General features: G+C 31.7%; 2 pseudogenes across 1 annotated transcript; both read right to left on the bottom strand.

Moving 5' to 3' along the window:
* Nucleotides 1–38: 38 nt before the first annotated feature.
* LOC149561361 (phospholipase A1-Igamma1, chloroplastic pseudogene) lies at nt 39–2,244 on the bottom strand (annotated as a pseudogene).
* A 6,264-nt stretch (nt 2,245–8,508) lies between these two features.
* LOC149561360 (phospholipase A1-Igamma1, chloroplastic pseudogene) lies at nt 8,509–10,502 on the bottom strand (annotated as a pseudogene). Its single transcript, XR_016363424.1, has one exon. The product of XR_016363424.1 is annotated as a phospholipase A1-Igamma1, chloroplastic pseudogene (transcript).
* Nucleotides 10,503–26,330: the final 15,828 nt, after the last annotated feature.

Here is a 26,330-nt window from a genome sequence, read left to right as displayed (position 1 = left end):
AAGTAATTGAAGTATTTAAATGTCCTTATGACCATATACTAGTTTGAGAAGAAGCCTATGCCATGTGGAGAGGGCACATCATCAACATCTCGTTCGGGTTGTACCCACCTTCCATAGCAATTACGCACCAGCCCTTTGTTTTCCAATTGATGCCAATTAGCAGGGATTGTCAACTCCTTGTGCAACATATTAGAGGCCTTATCACGTCGAGAATTGACTCTGAATGGGGCACTTGAGCTTTCAAATCCATCTAACAAATGCAAATACACCTCCAAATTATGACACCCAGCCAAATCGGGATTACTCTTCAAGAATGGAGATTTCTTGATCTCCAATGGTAGTTTCACCCCTACATGTTTATAAGACCAAGGGAAAGACTCCAACACATGGCCAATAATTTTCTCATATTTCTCTATCCCTTCATTGAACAATATGTCAGGCATTTTGGGCACCACATCTTGCTTACCCACAACACGCAAGACCTTCACACTGAGCTTCTCCACTTTTTCCTTGAAAGCATCGTTGCCCACTTGAGGAGCCCTGGACGAGAAGACTGTGATGGGAACTTTTCGAGTTGGGTCATTTGCATGCACATTGACTACCTTGGCAGCTATTTCGAAGGCATTAAGAAGCGCCAAGGCGCCCCCAAGGCTATGCCCACAAACACTAATACTCACCTCCTCACCATGCCCCATTTAGAGTGCCACCAAACAACGTATCTCATTGATCAAACTTTTTTGTACTTATTGATAATATTTGAGCATATACTTTATCTTGATATCAGGTTATCTCCATTGTTTTGTGGTAACATGTTTTATTTTCCTCATTGTTTCTCTATGAGAGTTTTATTATCCTTATTCAAAAGGATTTCTAATTTGAATATAAGATGAAATACTTCTTGTGGATAGTTTTCTCGTGTCTTGTTTCTTATGTTTTTCAGGTAATCCATCCAGGCACATACAAGATTTGGTGTACTTTAATGACCTATCCACTTGGTTCTATGAAGATCTACCTACACTCACAAGAAACCTTTTGCATAATTGAAGACATTCTCAAAGATCAAGTTGCTGCTATTTAGCATTTCATTGTAAATTATGGGTTTAATACCCTTTGATGTAATTCCCCCAAGTAAAGATTAAAGGGGGGTGTTAGAAGTTGTAATCTTTCCTTAGTGTGTTTATAAACCAAGGTTAGACCTCCTTTCTTATTGTTATAATATATTAGGATATAAGCCAAGGTATCCTAATATATTTCTTTTTTGTCCTTTTCCCACTACATCTTATTTTGTCATCTAGTGGAATATGTGAGGACAAATATATATTGTAATTTGTAATTTAGATTATTCCTCCTTAAGAGGAATCTCACACTTGGCCTCACACATGTATGAATGGTGGCATTCATAGACATGGGAGTTACATTCTAACTCCTCTCTCTCATCTCTATTTAAGAGATGACCCTTCTCTCTCATTTCTTAATGAGGTTTCTTCCTCTACAATTATTGTATGAGCAATTGCTCTCTCTCTCTCTCTCTCTCTCTCTCTCTCTCTCTCTCTCTCTCTCTCTCTCTCTCTCTTCTTAGGCTTTTCATGTCTCATTCATAATGTCACAAGGGGTTTTCTTTGCTTTCCCCTTTTCAAATATCTTGTCTCATGGTGTTGGATCTTGAAGCTTTCTCTCTCCTATCTTATGGTAATATCTTTTCATGCATTAACTCACTTAGATTCTTTCCTGGTATTGCTTATTTACATATATTTCTTTTTCCATTTCTAACAGGAACTTTTTGAGTTAGGTCATCATTTGCACATGCACATTGACTCCCTTAATAGCTATTTCAAAAGCATTAAGAAGCACCAAGGCACCCCCGAGACTATGCCGACAAACAATAATGATCACCTCCTCCCCACATCGTGTATAAAGTGCCACCAAACATCATATCTCATCCATAACTTGTTCCGAGGCACTATGCTTGTTGTACCTCTTGGCATCATTTTTAGAAGTATAAATACTCAAAAATCCATGCTCGACCTTGATGGAAGGGACGTCCGAACACTTGAGATCACCAACTGGGTGAAGAATATCCCATAGATTCTCCATCCATTCCAACTGAATTTGTCTATCTGCTCAACTTCTGGTCACGATGAATTTACACACAATTCAACTTTCTTCTGGATTGTGCTCTACTGCATCTCATCCACCTCCAACAAATATGTTGCTAGTTCAACCCAACCAACACTTTTCTGCCATTTAACAGAGATTTTGAGGATCTATTTGCTACAACTAAGATGTGAAGATTTGTGGATTAAAAAAATGATTAAAAATTTCTATTTTGAAGGATAAAGTTTTACTTTTATTAAATTAACTTATATTTCAACATAATTATTTTAGACACATATTGACTTATGAATTAAATTAAATTTGAGAATCCTAACTATAATAATTATGAAAACAATTTAAATTTTGCTAAATTGATAATTTATTATATAGATTTATCCAATAGTGGCATGTTGTGATGGTTAAGTTATTGCGTTGTTATCCTCGCCATCAAGGTTCGAATCTAATGGGGATGAGGTCCCCCATTTGTGGCCTCACTAGTTCATAGCTCCAAGTCAAAGCATTTACCCCTCTTTAAAATTAAAATTTATTATATAGATTTACAATGAAAAAAATAGATAATATTGTCTTTAAAAAAAATATGTTTACAATTTAGAAAAAACTTATATATTTTTAAATGATTTTAAATCAATTTTTGAAAAAATCCTCTAACTCTCTTAGAGAATTAAGATGACAAAATATTTTCTCTAGAATAAATATTTAAATAATGCTTAGGATCATATTATATATATCATATGTCAACTCCTGAAGTTAAGTTATAAGGAATGATCTAATTAAAATATATATCAATCATCTTTAACAATTAAGATACATCCTTTTGATTAGAATTAACATTTAAAAATAATGCATATCTCAATTCCTGAGTAACATCCTCAAAGCATAATTAATATCCTTACACCCTAATTGCAGATAAAATTAGGAATTGAAATACACTCTATAACATTCTTACTTTACTAAATAGCCAAAACCAAGAATAGGATATGATGATGATGCATGGAAAAGATTGAAGCGTAATTAATTCATGATTCTCCAATATAGGTCACGTTATATTCTCCTCTTGCAATAGACTATATAATTTTACTGGTTATTCCCCTTTTCCTTGGTTCATGCAATAAAAACTAGATCTTGCCATATATGTGTGTGTTTTTAGGTTCTAATTATCTGCTTGAGTCACATCTAAAGAATTTATGAATCCTAAGTGTAACACATTTTAGTAATTTCTTTTATCTTTCTCTTATTTTGATGCCTCCAATTACTGCATAATATGCATTGTTGTAATTTATGCCAGACTTAAAAAAATAATTTACTCATATGTTTACAATGAAACAAAGATTAAGCACATGGATTAAAAAGCTAATCTTAAAACAACTTTAAACTCTATTATTCAAACCACTAAAACTCTGGAACCCTCAAAATACTTACACATTGTCAATAAACTTTGTAGCGTAATAAGAAGCCTATGCATATTCAAAAAAGTGATACAAAAAGTTAATGGGTATCAAATGAGTTTGCCAATGTAAGCATAAGACATATTTAACAATCCTTTTCAAAAAGAAGTCTATGCTCAAATCATGGATCAAGCTGAATTGTTTTTGGAAAAAGATAAATCTTTACAAATCTCTAGCTTCCAAATAGAAACTGGAGATAAGATCAGAAATATAGAGCATGCATGATAATTAGAAAGTGAGAAAGCTAACGTTTATTGTGAATAAATATATCCAAAGAATATAAAATGCACTAAAAAAGCAACTTTCCAAAATTACAAGTTGTTATTTTCTATTGCTAGAAAAAAAAATCAGCATGAAGGACAAACAATTTTCTGGTGAAAATTTGTAAAATCCGAGAGCAAAGCTGCACTAGGCCTAGAATTTGACAATCACTCTTGCTTGTCATACAATTTTTTTATGACGGTTTGGTCATTTTAGTGACCTTCATCTTATACTTGAAGGAAAATAATGATTGTCAATATTTTCTTAATTTATGCATAATTTAATAAATTATTTTAAATTTAATTTGTTTTATCGACATGCTTTTGTAATATATATTTAAAATATATTTAAAAAATCAGTCTTAATAAAGTATTGCAAATGATCTAATTACTATTTTCTGAATCAAACATGTGCAAGATTTCTAAGAATCTAATTTATAAGTTTATTATATTCATTTGAAATTGTGATATAAGACATAAAATAATATAAACAAATATTATCAAAGATCAAGATCTCTTCTTCATTTTTTGTTCTTCCATATATATATATATATGCTTGATTTGAATTTTTATCATACATTCATTAATGCATGTAGTGTATCCAAACCTATCGTTGGCTTTTTGACATCTTTGATGATATTTTGTTTTAAAACCCTCTTTCAAAGTCAATGTTACTTGTTGGAATAGTAAGAAAAACCTTCCATAACTTCAGTATACAAGGATGACTTCTATGTCATTATTTTGTATTACAAAAGAATGTGCATGCATTTTCAATTTTTTACCTCTTATATTTCTCCAATAGTTGTTTGTGTTATTCCATTTGAAGATATTTTTTTAAATACCTACAAAAATCAATATAATAATCATATGCATAAGACTATTCTATACAATCATTAGAGAAATACAAAAAATAACTTATAATGTAATTGTATTATGAAGAAGTTACCATAAGCCCCTTTTTACGATTCTCTATGTTGTGAAGAAAAATATTAAAGCTAGTGGAAAAGTGAGATGCAATTGTCTCTTGATAAGAAATCATAGTTCTTGTTTAAATAATATTTTGATATAGATGTAAAGAATACTAAATTAGAAAAGAAGTAAAAATTAGTAACATGAACAAAAAAAATTAAATTATAAAACAAAGTTTCTAAACTTATAGATTTGATTTAAAATAAAATAAAATAAAATATGCATGTTTCTAAATCAAAACATACACTAAAATTGAAATCATTGAAGATTTTAAGAAGATTCTAAATCAATATTACTATATATTAATAAATAGAAATATATTTTTATAAATATATTCTATTTATCACACATATGTCATATATATTATAAAATAATATATTTATATTACTAAATAAAATATTAGATTGCTTATAACAGATTTTGATGGTTTACTATAATTTTTAAATGTAAAACTTACGATTATAATAAAAAATTAGCCTATGCTGATGTACGGTCCAATAATTTTCTAGCCTATCATATACGGTTAAAAAAAAGAAAAACGACCAATATGACCATCAAATTCCATGCCTGACTCCCACATATAAGCCTATCAACTTAATTTAAAAATACTAAAAGTAATAAAAAAATTATTATATTAGAAATAATAGTATATTAAAAAATTAGTTTTGGTTATAAATAACTATTGTTTATAAATTATAAATAATATAAATACTAGTTCTAGTTTAATTTGTATTGTATCTTAATCTTTATTTTATTTTATAAATATATTATTTAATTATATGATCAATAAAATTATATATGATATATTATTATATTACTATATTATATATTATATTATATTGTAATATTTTATATCAATTTATAATATATTATATTATAATAATATTATATATTAATACATAATATAGGTGTAAGTTTAGATTTAAAAATAAAGATTGAAAACATAATATGTCATTTAAAAAATAATAAAATAAATTGACTGAAGAAATGTGCTTTAGGATTAATCCAGCAATCAAAATAGAGAAAATTAATATAAGAAAATTATAAAGTTAAAAAATCTATCATCTAGTTTTAAAAAAACATTATGTTTATATAAAAAAACAAATAAGATGAATTCTAATTGGTATATTAGAGCTCAATTTATAACTCGATAATGTAAAGAATATATTATAAAAGATTATGTTGTTAAATAAATTTGGGAGGGTAATTTCTTTCATTTTATTTTTTAATTTACAAAGTTGTAGTATTTGTACTTTTAATTATTATATATTATAATTATGATAATAGACTAGGGGAGCAGGTTCAAATCATGTTCATCCTACTTTTTAAATTTTCAAAATCTTATGTGGATATTTTTGTAAAGACATCAATTCCATACATATGCCACATAGACACAATTCCATCAATTGTGAAAAGTCAAAGTTAAGTTTACAGCAACACAACTATCGAATTACAATATATATTTTTCAAATAATAATATTTGATTGAGCAATTACACTTTAATTCGACCTACTTGTTAATCATCAAATAGAGAAGCAAAATACAATGCAGGTACTAACTAAACAATTGGATATGGAAAGTCATCACATGACTAAAAATTGATTCAATCACTTTCATGAAATGGACCTACACGTTGGCTTCAATATAACAAGAAAATACATAAAGTAGATTTCATACATCAAATTTTTCCATCAAAGAATGTTGACCTGCACGTTGAACATTACACAATGAGTACATTACATGAGTACAAAATCATGAATTAACATCAAATGCACAAAATAAACATGCCATGAACCTATGTCCATCCCCATGTAGCCCTGTCTCCAATGCCATCGAATCAAAGTCCATCCGCTATCACAAAACAAGAGTGTGGCCCAAACAATTTTACCGTAGCTCCCCCAGGATTCTTCCCCAGGGTTCTTCATGAACTCCCTAACCCTAGCACGAGAAGCCTAGCAACTCGGAACAATTGGATCAAATGGATCTGGTGCAGCTATGTGCCTAAGTAGCATCTAAACATTGATGTGGAAGAAGGAAATAAAATATAACCATGCATCTCGATAATATGCATTAAATATTTTAGCTTGCCCAAGCAAATAACCAATGTAAGTAAAAGAACTAGCAGGTAGCAATGAAAGAATATCATAAGACTTTCAATTTTCTACCCTCCCCATTTTCCCCACATTCAACACCCTTCCAAATAAAATCTTCTCATAGAAACACAATCTAATATAAAATTAAAACAATGTTGAGAAGACATCATGTTTCATACATTTGAGAACTAGCTCTGTTATATTATTCACACACAACAATGTTGCAAATTACATCTTTCCAATATAAGATGTTCTAAGGAATAATTCCAAATTATTCTTTCTTAGTGTTAAGTTTTCTCAAACTTTTATCAAAATAGGGATGTGTGTAAATGCAATGTCTAACAAAGTTCCACTAAGGGAAAACCACTAAGAGCATCCTATTGCAAAATTTCAATTGTTTAAAAAAGTCTATGATAGATAATTACTTATAATAGTTATTCACTCATAAAAAAAGAATTTGCAAATTTATTAAAATAAGTAAATAATATTTAATGTTGGATATAAAATTTCATTATTTTAGATTTTTTCAATGATTATAATAATGTTTTAATATTTCAATAATCACGAGTCAAAAAAAATATGTACTAAAAAATTGTATATGTTGCTCAAATTCATTTTCATACAATATTGTTGATCTTGGTAGTTCTAACCTTCAATATGAAATTATGTTTTTAGAATTCAATACTTAGAATTTATGTACCTTGATTCTTAGATTTAATACATTTCTAATTAAAAATAATTCCTTTCTATCATTGAAATATTCTAACATTTGTCAAAATCATAAATATAAACTAATTACAAATTAATATTCAATTTATATTAAAAATAATTAATATTACTTATTTATATTAAATAATACATCAAAATTAACATTTTAAAGAAAATTATTACTATTTATTTATAATAAATAATATATTAAAATTACATTTTCTAAAATCTTTCTCATTCCTTTTTTTAAAATTTTAATTAGAGAAAATATAAAACAATTTAATAGAATTTCTCTAGACAGAATAAAATTAGCATTGATATGTAGCAGCAACAAGTCCAAATACTAGTTTTTTAACCCACAAGGGTGTTCTCAACAATAGCAATGGGGAGTGTACGAATTGGATAGCTTAAAAAATAAAAGTATAGTTGATATTTTTAAAAGTAGTTCATTTTGTTAATAGTGATTTTTTTACTTTAATATATCAATTAATTGATACTTTTTTTTTCATATTCATTTTATAAGTATTTTAAAAATTCAAACAACTGTAATTTGGTTTTAGTATTTTTGTATTGGAAATATATAAATTCATTTCTTTTCACTTCTTCAAATTTTATTTTTCCCATTTCATTCCAATTTTTTATTTATTCAACCCACAATACTACAACCACTATGCCTATGCATATGGCATGAACTATGACGCTTTCCGTCTCTTGTTTCAATTTTAACAGATACCTTATATTGATTTTTTTCTTTTTAAGAACTTTTAGAAATCCCGATTGTCGGATTTTTTCAATCTAAATTTTAAAATATATAGAACAAATGAAACACTTAATATATTATTTTTCCAAAAGATTTTTTTTTAAAACCAACTATAAAATAAACAGGTAGACTAAGATCTTGAGAAATAAATGCCTTCATTACATAATAATGGATAACTATAAAATAAACAAACCAATAATTATCTTCCACAAAGAATTTGGACAATAAAGTTTATATTAATTTTGTACAAGTCATTGAAGCTTTTAAATGCCCTTATGACCATATACTAGCTTGAGAAGAAACCTATGCCATGTGGAGAGGGCACATCATCAACGTCTCGTTCAAGTTGTACCCACCTACCATAGCAATTTCGCACAAGCCCTTTGTTTTCCAATTGATACCAATTAGCAGGGACCATCAACTCCTTACGCAACATATCAGAGGCCTTATTAACCAAGGCCTTATCACGTCGAGCATCGACTCTGAATGGGGCACTTGAGCTTTCAAATCCATCCAACAAATGCAAATACACCTCCAAATTATGACAACCAGCCAAATCCGGGTTACTCTTCAAGAATGGAGATTTCTTGATCTCCAATGGTAGTTCCACCCCTACATGCTTATAAGACCAAGGGAGAGACTCCAACACATGGCCAATAATTTTCTCATATTTCTCCATCCCTTCATTGAACAATATACCAGGCATTTTGGGCACCACATCTTGCTTACCCACAACACGTAGGACCTTCACACCGAGCTCCTCCACTTTGTCCTTGAAAGCATCGTTGCCCACTCGGGGAGCCCCGAACGAGAAGACACTAATGGGAACTTTTTGAGTCGGGTCATTTTCATGCACATTAACTCCCTTAGCAGCTATTTCGAAGGCATTAAGAAGCGCCAAGGCACCCCCAAGGCTATGCCCACAAATAGTAATACTCACCTCCTCGCCACGCCCTGTATAGAGCACCACCAAACGACGTATCTCATCCATAACTTGTTCTGAGGCACTGTGCTTATTGTACCTCGTGGCGTCATTTTTAGAAGTATAAATACTCAGAAAGCCACGCTCGACCTTGATTGCAGGGACCTCCGAACACCCGAGGTCACCAATTGGGTGGAGAATATCTCGTAGATTCTCCATCCATTCCAGCTGTGTCACAGTGCCACGCCACGCCACCATGATGTCACGCCGCCCGAGGCGCTTCGACTCGTCGTCAGTACTCGCTGCCACGTAGCCCATCCAGTTAGAGTCCTTGCTCCACGGATCCATGGAATTGGACCGCCCAAAGAACTTGGGCATGTGGACGTCCGACATGGCATAAAGATACTTGCTGACCCGGTAACCGCTGTCGTTAAGGTGCAGTTTCTCCATCATCCTTTGTCGGTTGTACCGGCAACTCCCGCAATATTTCGAGTGCGCGTCGAAGTCGAAAGCGTCGTACGTCGCCTGGGCGAATTCGCCGTATTTTACAATTTCGCGCCGGAGTTTCGGACTCAAAGGGTCCAGAAGCCCTTCCCAGAGATTCGAACCCTGGTATTTTTTCCATTCTTGACCTAAATCTCCCTTTGGAGAAACTGTAGGGCTGCTTCTGTAAGCCTCTTCTAGCCGCCTCGCAAAATTTTTTATTTCGACGGGACTGAATTTGTCCGTCTGCTCAACTTCTGGCCGCGGCGGATTCACACACAGTTCAGCTTTCTTCCGGATCGTGTTCCGCTGCCTCTCGTTCGCCTCTAACAAATCTGCTGCTAATTCAACCACAACCGACATTTTTCCGCCATTTAACAGAGATTTTGAAGATCTGTTTTTTGCCGTTAAAATGTTAAGATTTGTGGAACAAGATAAAGCTGAGCTTTTAACCCTGGAGCTTTTAACCTTTGAGCTTTCGGCAGTCGTGCAGCTTGTCCTCACGAATGGCGCGCGGCTGTTAGGGATGGATGCCGATTGAATCATCGTGCTGGTAAATAATCTGCAGAAAACTTTGTCGTATAATCGGATTATAAGAAAGGATCTGTATAATCGGATTATAAGAAAGAATTCTTACAGCGGCGATTGTCTTGAACATAAAGAGAAGTGGTATATTTATAGCAAAATGTCACCGCGTTGATGTCAGGCAAACGCATCTTCTGTTTGAAAATTATTGCAAGACGATGTCAAAACCTTCATTCTGCCAGTGAAATTTCAAAGTCAGAATAAAGTTTTCTTATTTCCAATTATTTGTCAATTATATAGTTAACTGTTCAAAGTTACGTGTTTGAATAGAAATTTATGGCTCCTGTGATTGAGTTAGGGTTTACAGTGACGAAATTTAATTTCCGGTTAAACTTTTTTCTCTATCGATGAGTTTGAATAGTTGCCAACAAGTTGATAACAAGTCTTATGAATAATAGACACGGAACAAACGAAGATCAATCAATTGAGAAATTTTTACAAAATGAGATTAAATTTAGACCGATTAACTATCTAGATCTGACATAAAAGTCCTCGAAAACTAAAGATTACGGAGCTTTTTAACAAAATGCAAACGATGCTATTTATTTTTAATATGATCCTGTAGAATTTGAAATTGTCTTCCACAATTCTCATTTCATGCGGATACAGTCTTTTTCTTGGTTGCATTTTACGGTTTAAAAAGTTTAATTATCGTTTTACCGCCATCAAATTAATCAGATAAATCGGTTTACCTTGGTGTAAGGATGAATATTAAGTAGTTGAGAAAACATTTGCAGGTCATAGTCAAGGAAGCCGTCTAAGATCAGATATTTTTTATAAATTACTGTCAGACAGAAATTACCAAACCTTTCAACAAGAAAACATCAAATCTACCTCTGATCTTCATTTTCAGTTAATTTAGACCTCAAAACTCTATCAAATATGTGTACGTCATCATCATCAATTCACAGTACAAACACAACTTTTATTCGTAACAAACATTTGAAAGTTTTACACTATTTTTAAAATTGTAAGCATTTCTTTGACTTTAAATTAAGACCATAAAATATAATGGCATTGTCAAAGTCGTTTCTGGTTCACTGTTAGAGTCGTTTGATTAAGAATGGTTATCGTTTTCTTTCTATTTAATAATATATGAGCAGCAAATTAATTTAGAGTGTTCTCATTATCTTTAGGTTTAAATAAGCGTTTTGACATATGATTGGGTCTTTCACGTCTATGGATTCATGGATTCAGTAGTAATTACAAGTTCTCATTTGTGAAATATTGGTAATTGTAAGGTAATATATTATAAAAGATTACAGTTTTTTTTGTTTGTTTATCGGTTGCATTTTACAGTTGAAAAGGTTTAATTATGGTTTTATGGTCATCAAATTAATCGGATAAATCTCTTTATCTTCATTTAAGGGTGAAAGCGAGATAATTGAGAAAACATTTGCAGGTCATAGTCAAAGAAGCCGTCTAAGGTCATATACTTTCAAAAGGGCTTTTTATAGATTACTGTAAAAAACAACTAAAAAAACTTGATATGAACGCATATTTGCCAACAAGAAAAATTCAATTCTGACCTTCGTTTTATTCTTAACACACATCTGAATGTTTTTTCGATTCTGACGGATGTTTTTACTATTTTCACATAAAAGAGTGTCGTCAGCATTTCTTTGACTTTAATTTCAGGCCTTAAAATATTATGGCATTATCAAAGTCGTTGCAGCTTTATAAAAAGTAGTTTGGTCAAGAATATATATAGATATGAATTCATTCTATTTATTATAATTAATTTATTAGGAGTCCCGTCTTGTTGGCTCTCCCGGTTCTTAGAATATAATGAATCATTTTGACATATGATTGGGTCTTTATTGTGCATGGACTCAGCGCTCATTACAAGATCTTACATATGAAATTCTGATAATTGTATTTTTAATATATTATTAAAGAAGCTCTAAATAAATTTGTTTGAGAAAATATCTTTCAATTTTTAATTTCTTATTTAAGTTCTAAATAAATTTGTTTGAGAAAATTTCTTTATTTCTTTAATTCTTATTTACCTAATTCTTTTATTTATTCTAAATAAATTTGTTTGAGAAAATTTCTTTATTTCTTTAATTCTTATTTACCTAATTCTTTTATTTATTATGTAATTCTTAATATTATTAGATGTAGAATTTGTACATTATATATTATAGATATGATAATAGACTATACATTAATTTTAAATAAAAAGTTGTAATATCATGATGTTGTAATCTTGACAATGGTAAAAAAAAATTCTAATCCAATTAAATAATGGATGGTCACTTTTGATTTTTTTTCTAATATAATCTTTTTAAACTATTCTTTTTCTATTAATAAGTTATAATAGATAAATGTCCTTTCAATTAATATATTCATTAATTTTCTCTCTTCCCTTTTCTTATTTTTACGAGTTTTTTTAACCTTTGATCTTTTCTTCACCAGCTTTCCATCATAGTCTTTTCTCGAACCCTTTGGCCCCATTTTATTTGTGCAAGTTATTCAACCATAAAATATAATGACATTGTCAAAGTCATTGTTGGTTTAAGTTAGAGTTGTTTGATTAAGAGTAGTTATAGATATCCATCATTTTCTTTCTATTTATTATGCAACAAATTAATTAAGAGTGTTCTCATTGTCTCTAGACTTAAATAAGCATTTTGACATATTTATGGATTCAGTAGTAATTACAAGTTCTTATATATGGAATTTTAATAATTGTAAGGAAATATATTATAAAAGATTACACTAGTGAATAAATTTGGGAGAGTAATTTTTTTTTATTTTTTTTAAATTTATAAATTTGTTGTATTTGTACATCTAATTATTATATACTCTAATTATGATAATAGACTAGAGGAGAAGGTTCAAATCATGTTCATTCTACTTTCTAACTTTTCAAGATTTTATGTGGATATTTCTATAAGTACTGCAATTTTGTACATATGTCACATAGACACAATTTCATCAATTACCGAAAGTCAAAGTCAAGTTTATGGAAATACATCTACTCAATCACAATAATTTTTTTCAAATAATAATATTCAATTGAGAATTGCACATAAATTCAACCTACTTGTTGAACATCAAATAGAGAAGCAAAATACAATGCAAGTACTAACTAAACTATCGTATATGGAAAGTTGTCACATGAGGACAAGAGCATGAATTAACATCAAATGCACCAAATAAATATGCCACAAACATATGTTCATCTGCATGTAGCCTTGTCTCCAAAGCCATTGGATCAAAGTCCATCCGCTATCACAAAACAGGAGCATGGCCTAGGAGCTTTTACCGCCCAACCACGAAGTGGTTAGCTCACCCTAGGTTCTTCATGAAATAAAGAACTCCCCAATCTTGGCACAAGAAGCCTAGCAACTCAGGATGATTGGATCAAATGGATCCAGTGTAGCCATGTATCTACTCAACTATGCAACCGTGTGCTACTTTGCCTAAGTAGCATCTAAACATGGATGTGGAAGAGGGAAATAAAATATAACCATGCATCTCAATCATATGCATTAAATTTTTAAGCTTGGCCAAGTGAATAACTAGTGTAAGTAAAAGAACTGGTAGGTAGCAATGAAAGAATATCATAAGGCTTTCAATTTTCTACCCTCCCCTTTTTGCCCACATTTAGCACCCTTCCAAATATAATCTTCTCATAAAAATACAAACTAATTTAAATTAAAACAATGCTGAGAAGGCATCATGCTTTATGCATTTGAGCACTAACTCTATTATATTATTCACACACAACAAGCTAATTATAATGCAAATTACATCTTTCTGATAAATGATGTTGCAAGGAATAATTCCAAATTATTCTTTCTTTGTGTTAATTTTTCTCAAACTTCTATCAAATAAGGATGTGTGTATATGCAATATTAAAAAGGATCATAAGTACAATTCTTCAATCAAGTACTCAAAATTTGCATACATAACAGTTTAGCTTAACTAAGTAGATGACTACTCTTTACTAAGACTTCTTTAAAAGCATAAATTAAATAAAATAGATGCAAACACTAAAAACAAAATACATTTTCCAACTTAACATCTAAATAAGTTTCCAATTGACAATTAGTTCTCCTTTAACAAATAATTCAATAATTATTGATGTTGAAGTTGATAAGTAGGAGATAATTTTTCACAGCAAGTTAAATTGTGATATTGCTTACTATTTATATTTTATTATTTTTATGGTTAAAAAAGGAGAGATAATTTTATGAAAACACATGGAAATTTTTCTAATTAGCATTGACTGCTTATTTTTAGTCCCCACATTTTTCACAACGTATTTCATTCACTACTTAAAAAGAAGAAGACTCTATTATTATTTTTATAATTTTAATGTCCCATGAGAACATGTAACTACTTAAGAAAATACTAACAAGAAGCAACATGAGAACATGGTGTAAGATGATACATGAATGGTGAAAATGCGATAGCTTCATTTGATTATTATTGCCTACTCCTATTTTGCTTGAGTTGTTGTGTATCAAAATGGAGGAGGATATCTTCTTATTTTAATGGATACTTATATTTGACCATGCTTTCAATGAAGAGTAGGAATTAAACACAAATTTAATTAAAAATAATAGTCATATGAAATGAAAGAAAACGTCTATCAAGTTTTGGAGAAACACACTTCTATGCGCAAGCATGAACATAAGCCAAAATTTGTGAGACCAATCGTTGGAGGAATTGAAAGGAAAAGACCAAATTAGTTTCTAGATTGTATAATAAACTTATTTCCAAACCCAACTTCATGTTAATGATCTCATTTTTTGGTCAAATATTGCCCCAAATTGTATATTTGTAGATTTTGCCATCACACTAAAAGCACATGCTAGTGGTGGAGAGGACTTATCTTATTAGTATTTGTTGATAGGCATATATACTATTGTAATCAGTTTGCTTTAACTAGTTATTAATAAAACCATTTTCAATCAACTAAAACTTATATTTTTTAGTTTTTAAAAGTCTTGAAATATTTTCTAAAGTAACATGTACAAATTTTAAATATTAAAATGATGAAATTGATTTATCTTTACTCTTATTGGATAATAGATTGGAGATCCTATAAATGGATTTCATAAAAAAGCTTTATTTTTTAGGCAATTTGTTGCATCCATTTGTCATGCCCAGACTTTTCAAGGCAAATCATCACAACTTTTTTTTTTTTTAAAATATCTTAAAGGAATACATATTAACAATTTACCCTTAGTATCTCCTATGTAGCTATTATTTACTTTACAATCAATAAAAGAGTCACTCTATCCATTAACTCATCACCTTTTTCCTCATAGTCCAAACCATTCAACCTCGATCATGTATTGGAAAGTTATTAACAAGGTACTCTTAGCAGGGCCTCAAGTATAATCATTTATTCTTAATTTGATTTTACTTTTAATTAATTAATTATCAATTTAATTATTACTATTATTAAATATTGTTCCTTTATGCTACTAATTATTAAATACAATTTATTACTTTACTTCTAAACTTCATGACTTTCCTAATACTTTTGTTATAATACCTTTTTCCTACCTACCTCTATTAATCTAATGCTATACCCAACCCCCTTAACGTTAGCTAGTGTCTAAAACATACAAGATTACTAAAGTTATTTTATTTATTAACACTCTTAATAGTTAACCACTAAACTAGAACTAAAATCTTAATCCTACTTAACATACTAACTACCCCCAAGAATATTGCAACATTATTATCTAAACTCTTTCCCCTACAAAGCACTAATTCTATACTTAGGTACTACCACCTTATATATATTAATACTCCACCCATTTCCCTTCTCCCCACATAATCTACTTCACATGCCCTCCTCGACTCCTAAGTGCATGCACATAATCCTAAGCCTAGGCACCTTGTCAAGGAAGCGGCTTCATCTAGGCATGAAGACTTTTTTTTTTTTGCCAAAGGGAAGTGAATTTAATTGGGAGAGGATGGTTTGGGAACATGGGCTGACTTATGTCAATCCTGTAAGCCCTTAATGCGCTCCAAGGAAGGAAAATGTGTATGGGGAAGGAGTAAGGTGGGACCCCACTTTCCCTCTTCTAGATATCTTGTTTGAATTTTCATTTGCTTATGGGATGGTAAGTTAGAAAAGATTGCCCCTTTAAAGGAACTAATTAGTATTATTACTACTACTTTTTTTTAACTTTTTTTTTTTTTAAAAATGTCCTAATCAACCTCCTAACCGACCAGTATATGGGGATTTGTTTTGCTGACTTTCTGACTCTCTTATCTAAGTCATAATGAAATGTACTAGAGGGATATATCTTTATGATATATTTTATAATAGGAGACATACTAAATTATCTAAAGCCATATATATATATATATATATATATATATATATATATATATATATATATATATATATATATATATATATATATATATATATATATATATATATATATATATATATATATATATATATATATATATATATATATATATATATATATATATATATATATATATATATATATATATAACTTTTAGAAGATTTTATGACATATTCTTTTGAATATTTTATTTGTCTGTATTAGCTGGGTATGATTTTCACCTTTCACATATAATTTCCAAAGAGTAAATAAGCTCCTACAGTATATCTATTTTTATGCACTAATACAATTCTATGTCATCTATTGAATCCCTATTTCTAAAGTCTACAATATTTTTCTTAGGATATTACAAAGGTAAATTGGAGTCATTTAATAACTATATATGATCTAGACTTGGTGTTCATTTAACATTCAAACATTAAACTTAATGCAATAGATATTCATTTCAAGACCAGGTTGTACATGAAATATCTAAAATGTTCTTATCCAAAACTTATGAAGTGGATACCATCTGCAAAAAGGTTAACAATGTATTCTCATGCAAGATTCTACTATGATACATTAGAGCTAAAATGGTAATAACTTCTATGAATCACAGTTTTTTTTTCTCCATGCAAATTAAACCCAATCTAGCAATCTACATAGAAATGAAGGAGCACAATAATCTTAAGAACCAAGATAGCTTATCCACCCGTACCGATTACATGATTTCTTCAAGAACTCTTAAGGTACACAAAAAGGTGGTGAGACCATCATATTCAAAATACACAAAGGATGGTGGGAAGAATGAATCACAAAAAAAATCACAAAGGAACACCTTCCACAATACAAAAATATTCATAACCCTTACAATTGACAATTGAAACAAGATAATAACATTACTCTTACAACACATTTGGATTCACATAACAAGATGGATTTGACTCTCAATCTCATCTCAATGCAATAATGAAAGTCTTCATCTCCTATGCACAAAGAAAGGCAATAAGAGCTCCAAGTTCCAAGACCATCCAATGAGAACCTGCAAATAAATGATAAAAAGGATGAACCATGGAGGCTCACCTCCCAACCTAGGCCTCAAGGAGGCCAACCCCGCACTAGGGGAAACAAGGCTCAATTGGGGCTCATTCAAACAACATCACAACCACAAGAACTAACCAGCCCACAACATTTTGCAATAACATTTACAATCCCAACCTAGGTTTGCACAATGATTCACAAATGGAATCATAAACATTGGGTGAAGGTGGGCTTTCAATTAGTAGACTTGCCATCACATACTAAATCTATAACAACAATTTTCATGCCCTTTCGGGGCTTTCACAAACATCCTCCAATCATGCTACCTTCAACTAAAGCATCCTTTGATTTCCATACTTCATCAACCTTCTTACCACACCATCATTCTCCTTATTGTCCATAACAAATTATGAATGAACATGGCATACAATGGAGCTCATACTCCAAGGTTCTCAACTATATGTCAAGCCCAACTAACCCCTTCACCCAAGGCTTGCTCTTCCCTCCCAAGGGTGAGTGAAGCCTTTACACCCATGAACAAATTTCAACATCCAAACCAAACAAGAAAATCTAAAAGAAACCCCAAGAAAATTCATGAACAATACACACACTCACAATACAACATAGCACAAGAATTCCAAGAACCATACATGATTCCATATCACTCACACAACCCTACATAGGCACTCTTACAATTTCCAAATTTCAGCTATATGATATCAAAAAGCATGGCATGAAGCACTAACCTGCTTACAAGCTATGGCAATGGAATGAAGACCTCTTCCTACTTGCCTTCCAAACTTCTCATTTCCAATCCCTGTGTGTCTCTAAAATTAGAGAGTGGGTGAATAATCACCAAGGTTGTCACAAGCTCCTTATAAAGACCTCCACTTTCATCCTCGCCTACCCCTCTTACTTTCTTGTATCTTTCCACCAATGAGAACTTAACCAAGTGGTGTAATGAGGGAAGAAGTCATGTGATAATATGATTTTCGAATTGGCTAGGAAATCACTTTTTTTGAGGGTCCCCTAGGTCCCCTAGACCCACTTATGATTATATTTAAACCCCCAACCCATACTATTACCATGTGGGTAACTTATTTTCACAAAATTAACACTTGGGAATCACTTTAGGCTCTCTAAAGTTCTTATCAACTTATAACTTGAATCCCATCAAGAAGATGACTCTATCTAACACTCTCCAAGGTGAGTTAATTGATTTCATAATGAGTATTAGGCTTAGGTTAAGTGACTTCATGCCAAAGAATCCTATTTGACATGTCATTTACACATAGACAATACAAGTGCCAAATGACATGCACACAATTTAAAACACTTTACACATCCCGATGACATGTCTCTAATTAATCATGCTCTTTGACTATAACACTCATGCACAATCACATTATGAAATAAACACAACACAACGAGGTTTTGAATCTTCCAAAGATTCACCTTGGCTTTACTGTGTTCACATGAGATTGAACCTTGTTTCCCCATTAATCTCCATGGTTCAACTTTCCTGCACACTCAACTTAAACATTAGTAGCCCAATAAAGTAATATCTAAATACATATAGATAAGTGCAGAATAAATCCAATGTCTCAGAATTCATATTAACATATACATTTAACTTCATCTAATCATTAATGTTCTAAATACTATGAAAAGAAGCATTGCAATGTCATATTCATTTAACGTTCATCTAAGTGCATCTATAATTAACTTTCATTTGATTCATATTCAAAACATTACAATATCAACATATGGGTATCAACCTTTATCTTTCTTATCCTGACGAAATTACCGTTCTAAGTACTATCACCATTCTTATAATCATTAAACGATCAAACATATGAGTTGGGTTCGTTTGCATATCTAAATCTATCCTTTGGTGCTAATTTTCATTTGAACATTACAATTTGACATTCAAGTATTTATGCAATTTAGTTTCCATTTAAGCAACTAAATTAATTTAGAACATGAAATGAAACCATTAAATATATCAAATAGATTCTAATAATTGCAAATCACTAAAATATTGATATTAAAATGACATAACCCTACAGTCTTGAAACTATAGCAAACATCAAATTAAAAGTACCACAATGCAAATATGTCATCCTTTACTACGACGGATTGGGTGAGGCCTCACACCATTACCTCAAAAAATATAGAAATATTAAATATGTCATTAATTGATTTGATATTATCAATCAATTAAGATAAAAATTTATTGTTGAGATTTTAGAATTTAATATTTTATTATTAAGATGAGATTTTTATGTAAATAAACCAATAAATACATTAAAATTATGAAAATTTAACTTTCTATATACTATTTTTATAATTTTAAATAAATAATTTTAAAATATATATAGTTTTTAGTATTTTTTTTTTAAAATTATAATTTACACTTAAGTTAATAATAAATAGTTAGTTTATTTTAAAATTAGATTAATAAACTAATATAGTTAAATTTTATGTAATTAAGTATTATAACAATAGTTATAATGAATATTTTAATTATAAATATATTAGTAGTTAAATTATATGTAATTAAATATAATTATCATGAATCTTTTAATTATAAATATATTAATTTTTCTAACTATAATTAATTATTTGGCAAATACTAGCGCTCTGTGACACTTATTTTATATTATATATATTTCTATTTAAAAAAAAATTCTTTTTATATTTTTATTAATATATGTTTCTATTTTATTATTATATATTTATAATAATTTACAATCTTGATAAAATAGAATAGAATAAAAAAATTTAAAAATTATATTGAGTCATTTACAATATTAGTATTTAATTTTATGTTTTTATTATTTTATATATATTTTTTATTTTTATTTTATTTATTTAGTTATTTATTTATTTATATTAATTTGAAGTTTAGAATTTAGAAACTTACTTATTTTATTTGAAATATCTTAAATATTAATAATTTAAAGCTACAAGTTCATAAAGACTATTTACATATTACTAATTTATATATTTTTTTTCTAAGTTAAAATATATTTAAATTTAAAAAGATTTGTTAAACTCTTTTTAAACTAAAAAAATTGACAATCAATTTATTTATGAAAATGTAAAATGAAAGGTATTAAAATAAGTTATCTGACATTAAAAAATCATATGACAGGTAGGTGTGACCATCAAATTCCTAGCATGCCCCTTCCCGATTCCTCCACTCCAACTATTCGTTTGACAAGAATTAATGTCCATAGATCTCACTTGCCATTTGTAGCAAGATTTATTTAAAAACTATTTCTAATAACAATGATTTACTTTTCAACTCTTCATGAGTAATTATAACTATTTCCACCCTTTATGCTACAACTCAACCTTAATTTAAAAGAGTTAATTAATACTCTCTTCCCACGTTCAAGAATAAATATGTGTTGTTTTTCACTTTACTTAAAAAAAAGCTTCTAGCCTTAAATTTATATCTTCAAACTTGAACTTTCAAAACCATCATGATAGTTATTCCTTATAATAAAATAAAATAAAAAGGCATTAAACTATCTTTATCTTTTCTTTTTACATTTAAATTCAAGAAAGTTGTAAATAAACAATTAATTTGAAATATATTAGGTAACATATAGAAAAGCTAAATAACAATATTACTTCACAAGAAAAATATTTACTCTCTTTTCATTCAAATCAAAGTAAACGTCTAGTTTTTCAACCTAGATTTACGCCTTAAATTTAAACTCGTGATTATTTATTTATTTATTTAAAAAGTAAGGTTAGGAAAACTAATGCATTAATGTGTATGTGTGTGTGTGTGTGTGTGTGTGTGTGTGTGTGTGTGTGTGTGTGTGTGTGTGTGTGTGTGTGTGTGTGTGTGTGTGTGTGTGTGTGTGTGTGTGTGTGAACACCAGATGATCCCATATCACCCCTACCCAGGAGCTAGCCTCCTCTACTTCAACCACACTCTTTCTGTCAGCCATGCAAAAATTCACACACTTACAAACAATCAACAAGTTAGTATAAATCAAAATACTGAAAGAAATACATCACATGCACATTAAACATTTAAACTTAAACCAATTATCAATAATAAAATCATATACCACAATAATGAAAGTGATAAGCATAGAACATGGCAATCATAATCGTTCCATATCAAATCATGATCAAATATAATCTCATCATCAAAGTACTTGAATACAACATAATGCATCATTTAAATAGAATGTCATCATTATCATCATTTTTAAATCTAAATCTAACATGGTAAGTGAAAATGACATAATGTTCATAGTCAATCACACATCGACAAAATAATTCTAAGACCCAAAGAAAAAGTGATGAAGATCAATCACATAAACACATAGTTGACATACACTCTAACTAGAGTCTAGGTCAAATGACATATTGACTTGATGTTAACACCATAAAATTCCAATCAAGGTCCATCGACCTAATCGACAAAGTCAGAGTAAATTGGCGACTTCCTACAAAATAGAAATCACACAAAGTGGGTCATGACACAATGCCTAATGAGTGAAAGAGTAGAAATCAAAGATGTGAAAGAATTCAGTAATTGAATAATCCACTAAAGAATTATATTTAAAAGTCACAAACAATCAATTTAATGCCAATAATAATATAAATTAATTTTAAAGGGAATCGCCAATTAAAGTTACAAACTAATAAAGACAAGGGAGAAATTATAGAAAATTATACAACTAACTTAAGTCATCAAGCAAGTACATTCAAAAATACAAATAGCCCACAAAGAGCATGGTGAAGTTGAATGGCTCACAAAGAGCCCACTAGGGATCAAGACTTGTTGAGTGCAAGGCTCTAATATCATAAGGGATGAGGCCACAATCATGCCCTGAGTGATTTTGATGGTGTGGATGCCCCTCAATCCTTGTCATTAACCTAAAGAGGTTTTAGGAATGAGTGGGCCCATATCGGGTTCCTAAATTGTCCATGTGGTGGCCTTTGTTGCTTGGTAGCTCATAGGCTTTGTGCCTAGTTGGGTTACCTCGCAAGTCAGGACCATCCATAAAAAATTTAAAAATACAAATAGATGCAGTGGTAAAATGGGCAAGAACGTCCATCAAACAAGGATCATAATAAGAAACATTCATTTAGTGATAGAAAAAAGAAAGAAGATCACACAAGCTGGGTATCCAAGTGATAGGTTACAAATCAACATATCTAGGAAGATAAAGAATGATGAAGGGGAGCAGGCAGGGGAGCGGGTAGGGGAGAGATCGGGAAGTGCATATTCAAATTTCAAACCTGGCGTCAGGCGAGAAATCTCAGGGGGGTGGATCTCAAAAACCAAGTACGCAGGATGGGATCCAGGCTGACTGTGGAGAGGCAGAGTCTGGGGATGGGGACCCACGTGCAAACGGTGGAACCTAGCAAAAGATAGAAACACAATCCAAGGAGGATAGACCAGGGAATCTCCCAGTGAAATGGGCCTCACTCTTTGGTGTTAAGCCTTCGAGTAAGTCCTCTTTCCCTTCGGTTAAGGTTGTGTCAGGTCTGAAAAAGGGATCGTGTACGATTTCCATTCCAGAAGAAATTGTCGACCACAGTATTGCTAAGATGGCTTCTACACTTGTGGTGAAGTTCATGGGTCAGAGATCGAACATTGATGTTGTCCAAACCTTCACATCGAAGAAATAGAGTCTGAAAGGGCAGGTCAGTGTTACTACTATGGCAAAGGGATTTCTTTCTTTTGATTTCACCTGTAAAGAGGATATGGCCGACATCCTATGTAAAGGACCCTAGATCATTAGAAGGGCTACCCTGATGCTACAAAAATGGTCTTCTAAATTGGATTTAAATGAATCTTTCTATTAGCAAGCTCCAGTATGGGTAAGACTCCCTGAGCTGCCCTTGGAATTTTGGAGTGAGGATGTTTTTATGGGTGTGGCCAGTTCTTTTGGAGAGCTTTTCTCCATTGACCCAACTACTTCTTCTAAGAGTAGGCTAACCTATGCAAGGATCTGTATAGGTTTAAGGGAAGGGGATGATATGCCTGAAGTGGTGTGCTTTCAGTCAAAACTTGGCAAGCATATTCAGCAGTTGGATTATGAGAGTGTCCCTTTTGGATGTTTTCATTGTTTTAAGACTAGCCATAAGCCTTTTCAATGCCTGAAAGCATGTTAGTTCAGAAGAAGAAGAATCCCTCTAATGCTTCTCACTTCAAGGTCAAGAAAGTATGGAAAATAAAGACTACTAACCAAGGCCAAAAGGGTCCTCTTTCGGCGAATCAAAAGGTAGTAGAAGCTTCAAAGAAGGCAAATCAATTACAACCCTCTGATTCCACTCTGCCTCTAGGCATAGATGGAAAGAATGTTCCATAGGTTGAGATGTTGGAGTTAGCCCCGAACTCCTCTCTAGTCATTAGGGAGCAGCAAATGATTAATGTCCAACCCCTTCTGTCTGAGGGTGCTCTGGCTGAGGGAAGGTTGAAACCTCATGTGACTTCAGGAGTTGAGGTAGGTAAGGTTGCCCCACAGCAGGTTGATCAGGAGGTTGTGTTGTTAAGGTCACCACTTTGTGTGGGTAGGCTTGACTTGATTTCCAATGAGGTGGAGAAGGATAGAGTTAATAGGGATATTATCATCTATCAAGACCCAAAGGAAAATCTTGTTTCCTCTATAGCTAGAGGGACCAGCACAGGAAAGTTGGATGTTTTGGTGAAGGATCTGGACCAGTGGGAGGATCTTCCTACCAATCCAAAGACTGCTCTTAAGGCTTCTAGGTCATTGAATTTTGGCATGGAGAGGGAAGTTCTTCTTTCCCCTAGGCCCAGGAAGAAAAATGTCAGAGAACCTTCTTTGGCCTCTCCAGTGGAGACAAGAAGCAGCTGCAAATCGAATGTGTGCTCAATGGCCAAAAAAGGCAAAAAATTAGAGAACGAAACCAGAGAGGAGGAGACCAGAAGAAGCTTGGTGAATGGGTGCCAGAGAACTCTTCAGAAGTGTTCCAAGAATTAATCATGAAGATCATATCATGGAATATTAGGGGCCTTAATGGAGCCCATAAGCATGAAATTATTAGGAACCTGATCAGAGATTAGAGACCAGACATTTTGATGATCCAGGAAACTAAGATGAAAAAGGATTTTTTGGGGAAGATTAAGTTTAGCAACTTGATGAGTGGGGAGGCTTTGGACTTTGATGGTGCCTCTAGGGGACTTCTGACCCTTTTTAACACCAAAAATTTTAGAATGGAATCTTCTTACAGTGAAGGTAATATTCTTTTGTGTAAAGTTTTTCATATCCCCTCCAACGATAGTTGATTCTTGTTGAATTTATATGCTCCCAACAATAAGAGAGAAAGAAAGAATTACTGGACTAGAGCTCGGAGTCTAGTGCAGAGTTGCAATTTAAAGAAAGGAATTATAATGGGTGACTTTAATACTCCACTCTTGGATGAGGAGAAGAAGGGAGATCTGCCTTCAGACTGGGAAAGTAAAAATGACTTTTCAAACTTCATTAATGGACTGGCTTTTCTGGATATGGACCTCATGGGAGGTGCCTTTACTTGGTCAAATAAATGCATTGGTCAGGATTGTATTCAAGTCAGATTAGACAAAGCTCTTATTGCTCCTGACTAGCTCCAATTTTCCTCTTGCAAATTAGCTCTTTTGCCCAAAGTGGGTTCTGACCACTCCCCTATTTTCATTTTAGTTGTTCCTTTAGGCCCCAAAAGGCCCCCCCACTTTTCATTTTAAAAAAATGTGGACCTCCCACCCTAATCTTTTAGACAAGATTAAGCTCTGGTGGAGTATTGATGTGGAAGGCACAGCTATGTACAAGGTAGCCAGAAAACTAAGCAACGTTAAAAGGATGGTTAAAGCTTGGAACAAGTCTGATTTTGGCCACATATTTTTTGAGAAGGAAGTCTTATCTAACAATCTGTCTTCTATCCAAGCCTTAATTCAAGAGGATGGGTATGATGAGTTAAATAGGGAGGTTGAGTTGTCTATCCTTTCAGACTTACACAATATTATCAGTAAAGAGGAGAAGTTTTGGAGACAAAGATCAAGGGTAAACTAGCTCAAAGAGGGTGACCAGAATACGAATTTTTTTCATCTTACTACTCTAAAACATTGTGCTAATAATAGAATCACAGGTTCAAAGAGTGGTCAAGGAATGTTGACTAAGGATGAGGAAATCTCAGCTGAGGTTGTTTCTTTCTTCTCCACCCTGTTGTCTTGGGATCCTATGCTATCCAAAGTGGATCAAGATGACATCATTTCCTGCATCCCTTAGATAATCCTTCCCCACCATAATAAATTGCTTCGAGCCATTCCCTCTGATTCAGAAGTTAAAGATGCTCTCTTCTCTCTACCAGCAGATAAATCTCCTGGCCCTGATGGTTTCCCCTCTTTCTTTTTCCAATTGTTTTGGTTTGTTTTGATGAAGGATGTGGTGAAGGCTGTCCAGGAATTCTTTGGGGCTAGAAGCATTCTCAAGGAGATTAACTCTACTTTTTTAGTTCTCATTCCTAAAGTTCCTGGAGCCAATTCCTTGGACAAGTTCAGACCAATTAGTCTTTGCAATTCTTTTTACAAGATCATTTCGAAGGTTCTTACTTCCAGGTTGCTCAAACTCCTCCCTTTGAT

This window comes from Cupressus sempervirens, chromosome 4, assembly GCF_028749045.1.
Source record: "Cupressus sempervirens isolate cs-2001-9-10 chromosome 4, ASM2874904v1, whole genome shotgun sequence".
Lineage (NCBI taxonomy): Eukaryota > Viridiplantae > Streptophyta > Pinopsida > Cupressales > Cupressaceae > Cupressus > Cupressus sempervirens.
Note: the sequence above shows the minus strand (reverse complement) of the source record. Positions and strands in the feature narration are given on the sequence as shown.